Below are 5,411 nucleotides of genomic sequence, written 5' to 3' on the forward strand. Positions count from 1 at the left end.
TGCCCTCAAGAAGAGCAGCACTGATAGGCAGCTTCAGCTGTCCGTAGGCCAGACGACAGCTCCTTGCTGGGCATGCATAGACGGAAATAGCAACAGTTTTTAGTTTCCTAAGTAGATAAGAGACCCTGAAGTGAGGGACTGTTGTCAATTTAATAGTTCAACTGGAGCATCGCCAGTGACCGGGTCTCACCTTTTGGGAAATTGTGTTTGATGTAAATATAAACGGAATACTATGATTTGCAAATCATTTTTAACCAATATTCAGTTGAATATGCTACAAAGGCAACATATTTGATGTTCAAACTGATAAACTTTTTTTTTTTTGCAAATAATCATTAACTTTAGAATTTGATGCCAGCAACACTTTGATTGATTGATTGATTGATTGATACTTTTATTAATAGATTGCACAGTACAGTACATATTCCGTACAATTGACCACTAAATGGTAACACCCGAATAAGTTTTTCAACTTGTTTAAGTCGGGGTCCACGTTAATCAATTCATGGTACAAATATATACTATCAACATAATACAGTCATCACACAAGTTAATCATCATAGTATGTACATTGAATTATTTACATTATTTACAATCCGGGGGGTGGGATGAGGAGCTTTGGTTGATATCAGAACTTCAGTCATCAACAATTGCATCAACAGAGAAATGTGGACATTGAAACAGTGTAGGTCTTATTTAGTAGGATATGTACAGCCAGCAGAGAACATAGTGAGTTCAGATAGCATAAGAACAAGTATATACATTAGAAGTACATTTGAGTTGTTTATAATCCGGGGAGATGGGATGTGAATGGAGGAGGGTATTAGTAAAGTGTTGAAGTTGCCTCGAGGTGTTGTTTTAGTGCGGTTTTAAAGGAGGATAAAGATGCACTTACTTTTACACCTGTTGGGAGTGCATTCCACATTGATGTGGCATAGAAAGAGAATGAGTTAAGACCTTTGTTAGATCGAAATCTGGGTTTAACGTGGTTTGTGGAGCTCCCCCTGGTGTTGTGGTTATGGCGGTCATTTACGTTAAGGAAGTAATTTGACATGTACTTCGGTATCAAGGAGGTGTAGCGGATTTTATGGACTAGGCTCAGTGCAAGTTGTTTTACTCTGTCCTCCACCCTGAGCCAGCCCACTTTGGAGAAGTGGGTTGGATTCAGGTGTGATCTGGGGGGGAGGTCTAAAAGTAACCGGATTAGCTTATTCTGGGATGTTTGGAGTCTAGATTTGAGGGTTTTGGACGTGCTGGGGTACCAGGAGGTGCAAGCGTAATCGAAGAAGGGTTGAATGAGAGTTCCCGCTAGAATCCTCAAGGTGCTTTTGTTGACCAGAGAGGAGATTCTGTAGAGGAATCTCGTTCTTTGGTTGACCTTTTTGATCACCTTGGTTGCCATTTTATCACAGGAAAGATTAGCCTCTAGAATGGAACCTAGGTAGGTGATCTCATCCTTCCTGGTGATAACAATGTCACACACTTTTATAGTGAAGTCACTGACCTTCTTAAGTTTGATATGGGACCCAAATAGGATGGATTCCGTTTTACCTAAGTGTATGGATAGCTTGTTGTCAGCGAGCCAGGTGCAAATATTGAGGAGTTCAGCACTGAGGATTTGTTCCACCTGTGACTTGTTCGTGCCGGATACCAGCAGGGCCGAGTCATCCTCATACAGGAACAATTCACAGTGGCATGCTAATGGCATGTCATTCACGTATATTAGGAAGAGTAAAGGTCCTAGTATACTGCCTTGGGGGACTCCACAGCTTACTGAGAGGGGAGGGGACATGGTGCCGTTCACCTCTACCACCTGTTTCCTCCCCTCCAAGTAAGATTGCATCCAGCTTGATGAGGTTTTGTCGAATCCGATTGCTCGGAGCTTATCCAACAGTATAGCGTGGTTAACGGTGTCAAAGGCCTTCTGAATGTCCAGCATGACCATGCCGCAGTATTTGCCCGCGTCCACCTCATGTTTGATGTGGTCGGTCAGATAGAGAAGGCATGTGTCAGTGGAGTGGTTAGTTCTGAAGCCGGATTGGAATTTGTACATTAGTTTATTAGTAGCAAGGTATCTATCAACCTGTTCATAAACTATTTTCTCCATTACTTTCGAAATGGAACTGAGAATAGAAACAGGTCGGTAGTTACCAGGTTCTAATTTGCTTCCTTTTTTATAAAGGGGGGTTACTCTTGCTATCTTGAAATCCTTGGGTACTTGGCCTTGTTTGATTGAGAGGTTTATTATATGAGTGATTATTGGGGCAATGGTGGTGGCAGAGTCCATGAGGAATCTGGAGGGGATATTGTCAAGGCCGGTGGCCTTGTTTGGGTGGAGCGCGCTCAATTTATTAAGCACCTCGTTAGCTGAGACCATTTCTAATTTGAAATTGTTGTTGACTACTCCTAGCTTTCTGTAGAAGGCTTTAATGTGTTCTACACCAAAGCGACCAGAATGTTGGGATAGTTGTGGCTATGTTGGTGAAAAAGATGTTAAGTCTGCTTGCTACCTCTATTTTGTCTGTAATGAGGGCGTCACCCTCCTTGATGTTGATGTTGTTGAGTCTGGTTTTAAGTTTCTGGCTGCATCCAGGAAGCTGGTTGTTGAGAATTTTCCAGAGCTCACGTGGCTTATTTGTGTTTTCCTCTATTTTGTCATTGATATAATTTTTTTTTAAGGATTTAGTCAGGTTGTTTGTTTTATTTCTTAATTTATTGCATTGCTTTTTGAGCGTTGAAAGGAGTGATTTGAGGTTATTATTATTGGGTTGTTTATTTACTTCGGTTTTACACTTTTGGTATTCGAAATATTTTCTGTCCCTGTCTTTTATGGCAGCTAATAGGTCTGGATTGATCCACGGTTCAGAGCGGGCTTTGATCCTGACTGTTCTCATGGGAGCCATATCATTTAGTATAGCTAGGAACGCTGTTTTGAAGCGATCCCAAGCATCCTCAACCAGGTTGCTCGTGAGCACAGGGGACCAGTCCCACTCATCTAATTTGAGGTTGAAATTATCACTGTTGTATTTTTGACAAAGAAGTTGGGAAATGTGGCAATAAATACTGATAAAGTTGAGAAATACTCATCAAACACTTTGGAACATCCCAGAGGTGTGCAGGCTATTTGGGAACAGGTGGGTGCCATGATTGGCTATAAAAGCAGCTTCCATGAAATGCTAAGTAATTCACAAACAAGGATGGGGTGAGGGTCACCAATTTGTAAGCAAATTGTCGAACAGTTTTAGAACAACGTTTCTCAATGAGCTATTGCAAAGAATTTAGGGATTTTACCATCTACGGTCCGTAAAATCATCAAGAGGTTCAGAGAATCTTCGGAAATCACTGCACGTAAGCAATTATACTACAGACCTTTGATCCCTCAGGCGGTACTGCATCAAAAACCAACATCAGTGTGTAAACACCACATGGGCTCAGGAACACTTCATAATACCAGTCAGTAACTACAGCTGGTCGCTACATCTGTAAGTGCAAGTTAAAACTCTACTATGCAAAGCAAAACCCATTTATCAACAACACCAAGGAACGCCGCTGGCTTTGCTGGGCCCGAGCTCATCCAAGATGGACTGATGCAAAGTGTAAAAGTGTTCTGTGGTCTGATGAGTCCACATTTCAAATTATATTTAGAAATTGTGAACGTGGTGTATTCCGGAACAAAGAGGAAAATAACCATCCGGATTGTTCAAAAGCCAGCATCTGTGATGGTATGGGGGTGTATTAGTGCCCAAGGCATGGGTAACTTACACATCTGTGAAGGCGCCAATAATGCTGAATGGTCCATAGAGGTTTTGGAGCAACATTTGTTGTCATCCAAGCAACATTATCATGGATGCCCCTGCTTATTTCAGCAAGACAATGCCAAGCCATGTGTTACAACAGCGTGGTTTCGTAGTAAAAGAGTATGGATACTTTCCTGGCACACCTGCAGTCCAGACCTGTGTCTCATCGAAAATGTGTGGCGCATTATGAAGCGTAAAATACCACAACAGAGACCCCGGACTGTTGAATGACTAAAGCTCTACATAAAACAAGAATGATAAAGTATTCCACTTTCAAAGCTTCGACAATTAGTTTCCTCAGTACCCAAAACGTTGAGTTTTTAAAAGAAAAGGTGATGTAACACAGTGAACATGCCCTTTCCCAACTACTTTGGCACGTGTTGCAGCCAAGAAATTCTAAGTTAATTATTATCTGCAAAAAAAAATTAAGTTTATGAGTTTGAACATCAAATATCTTGTCCTTGTAGTGCATTCAATTGCATATGGGTTGAAAAGGATATACAAATCATTATATTCCATTTATATTTACATCTAACACAATTTCCCAACCCATATGGAAACGGGGTTTGTATAATTTTTCGACAAAAAATGAGCAATCAGTTCTGAAGTCCAGCAAAAACGTTTGTTTTTTTAATCATTCTTATTCAAATTTTAAAACACATGTGCATACCTGTCCCTTAAAAGGGGAGTACCAAATTTTTGGGTGATTCAGCAAAACACCCTTAAGTTACAGAAAATTCCAAGCCAATTCACCAAATTTATTCTCGAGGGCGGCCACTGCTGCTGCTCACTGCTCCCCTCACCTCCAAGGGAGTGGAACAAGGGGATGGGTCAAACGCAGAGTAATTTCACTACACCTAGTGTGTGTGTGTGTGACTAACAATAGTACTTAAACTTAAAATTTTGTGGAAAATATCAGTAAATACAACAGTCAGGGTGCAAGTTTTGTTTTATAAGAAAGAACACAAGCAAACACAAAGTCGAAATGCTATCTTTGTAATACCTGTCATTGGCTATGATTAAATCATATGAATAAAAGGTCCAATTAGATTAAAGATACTACATGGCAATCAGAAGATTCTGATATCATCCCAAACAAGAGGGGTTGGTTTATGCTGATTGTTATTCCGAACTGCGTCAATGTACAGATCGGATCATTTCTCCATGGTGAGGGTAAAATCAGCTTCACTGCGCCTATTTGCTACATCACCATGCCGCGCTTCCGCTTTTGAGACATCCGCATGCTCGACGAGTGGCAAACAAGGTGGGAGGGACGCAGATTTGTTCTGTTGTGACACACATTTGTTGTTAGAAATATTAATAGGACTCAGGATTGTTGAACGTCTTGATAGTCGAACAGTTAAGAAACAAAGTTTTACAAACAAGTTTGTGAAAATAACCCTTTTTTTTTATTTTATAAAAAGGTAACATGTGAGGGACAAAGCCGATTAGTTGAGAACATGCAGACAACGTGCAATTTGTTTACGAAATAGGCAAAAGTAGTTTCCACTATTTCCAAAAAGAAGACAGCCTATGTAAACAGTGGATTGGGAATTCCGTTCAACCAAAACTTTAGATCTGATTGGAGAAATATTGTGCAAGTAAACATTGTTG

This window comes from Nerophis ophidion, linkage group LG18, assembly GCF_033978795.1.
Source record: "Nerophis ophidion isolate RoL-2023_Sa linkage group LG18, RoL_Noph_v1.0, whole genome shotgun sequence".
Lineage (NCBI taxonomy): Eukaryota > Metazoa > Chordata > Actinopteri > Syngnathiformes > Syngnathidae > Nerophis > Nerophis ophidion.